Raw genomic sequence first — 1990 nt, 5'->3', positions numbered from 1 at the left:
GGGGGGTCACGGAAAAGGATGAATTACAGCAGAACAAACTGCTGATTATTTATTGGCTCATGATCCTGGTTTTGTTTTTGACACCTCTTTGTTCTCTTTGTTCCGACACAACAGAAGGTATGTGTAGTGGTGAGAACTGAAATGAAAACACACACTGGTATAAAGTCGTACTTCTGCCAACTGGTAACAGGCCAACGCGTCCAAAACAAAGTAAAAACATCGTTGAATGAAGAGTAAATACTTTTGTCTGTCAGTTTGTTTGTTTCAATCCCAGGAACTGAAGATGGATGGATGGATGGATGGATGGATGGATGATGGATGCCAGCGTTGTAAGAATGCAGCCCCTCCTAAAAAGGACTGAATGTTGGCAGATAAATAAAAGTATTTCTGATGAAGGAGGAGTCAAACAGAGAGTACTACTACTACTACTACTACTACTACTACTACTACTACTACTACTACTACTACTACTACTACTACTACTACTACAAATGTACTGCAGTATTGACGCCCAGAGGAAACCAAGGTCCACAGATTTCTCCAAGGTCTCACCGTCTCAGACAAGGAGATCAATTTCAGAAACCAACACGTCATCAGACGTCAAAACAAAGCCAGGAGCTGCCGAACCTCACACACACACACACACTCTCTCACACACACACACACCCACACTCACACACACACCCACAGGTGAGCTGAACTCTCCACTACATCATGGCACACGGTGAAGACAACAACAACAACAACAACAACAACAACCCCGGGGCAGATGTGTCGTCACTTTATCTTCTTGGCTTCTCCTTTGATTCAGAGCAGACGGAGGTGAGGTCTCAGCCAGAAGACGTGAAAGACCCCGGGGGCTGTTTCTAAAATAGTTTACCCTCAGAGCAGCAGCAGCAGCAGCAGCAGCAGCAGCAGCAGCAGTGTTTGTTCAGACTCCTAAAGTTAATCCTAATCTGCTCTCATCCCTCAGCTAACTGCTAACCACTAACCAGTAACCAGTAACCAGTAACCAGTAACCAGTAACCAGTAACCAGTAACCAGTAACCAGTAACCAGTAACCAGTAACCAGTAACCAGTAACCAGTAACCAGTAACCAGTAACCAGTAACCAGTAACCAGTAACCAGTAACCAGTAACCAGTAACCAGTAACCAGTAACCAGTAACCAGTAACCAGTAACCAGTAACCAGTAACCAGTAACCAGTAACCAGTAACCAGTAACCAGTAACCAGTAACCACAGCAGTGTTAGTGAAGCTTCCATCAGTGGAGACAAAAACAGGCTGAGATTAAGGCCAACAATTCCCTGAAATAAAATAAAGGCTAAACATTATTTATAAAATATATCTCTTATGAAGTCTAGTTGTTGAGAAAACTGTCAGTGACTGACTAGGATGAATTAGTTAGTTAGTTAGTTAGTTAGTTAGTTAGTTAGTTATACTTTAAACAATGTTGGGTTTGATCACATTCTTGTCAATGTAAAACTAATGAGACTGTAGTAAACACTCCAGCCCAGTAGGTGGCAACAATGACTTTCTCAGTTTCTCAGAAACATGAGCAGAACATGAACAATGAACAGAACCGTCACCATCTCTACTGTAGTTGGCGCTGTGCTGTGTAAAGCAGTTCAACTGTTTAAAAACAGTAAAGAAAAAAAGTCTGTGTTTAATTTATGTAAAATTAAATCAAATCTGTAAATGTTAATTAAAGAAACTAACGAGAACTGACAGTGTTTGACCTTTAACAGTGTTGAAACAGTGTGTGTGTGTGTGTGTGTGTGTGTGTGTGTGTGAGGCTACATGTGAACGCAGGTCTCTGCAGACAGGTGGAGCCCTGGAGGCGCTGCTGCATTATTAATACACAGATCTGGAGTCGAACTCTGACCTGCTCACAGATGCAGCAGCGTTCCCAGTCCGCTCGCCCACACACCAATTCATCTGCATTGTTATTATTCAGCTGCATTCACCGGCAAAAAAACCACAAGTGAAGAG

General features: G+C 42.6%; 1 protein-coding gene across 1 annotated transcript in view; it reads right to left on the bottom strand.

The window, feature by feature from the left end:
* Window positions 1-1990, bottom strand: part of thsd7ba (thrombospondin, type I, domain containing 7Ba) — an 87876-nt gene that overhangs the window by 32879 nt on the left and 53007 nt on the right. The gene's annotated exons all lie outside the window — the stretch shown is intronic.

This window comes from Cynoglossus semilaevis, chromosome 16 (genome assembly GCF_000523025.1).
Source record: "Cynoglossus semilaevis isolate Cse_v1.0 chromosome 16, Cse_v1.0, whole genome shotgun sequence".
NCBI classification, from domain to species: Eukaryota; Metazoa; Chordata; class Actinopteri; order Pleuronectiformes; family Cynoglossidae; genus Cynoglossus; species Cynoglossus semilaevis.
This window is presented reverse-complemented; position numbering and strand designations above follow the sequence as displayed.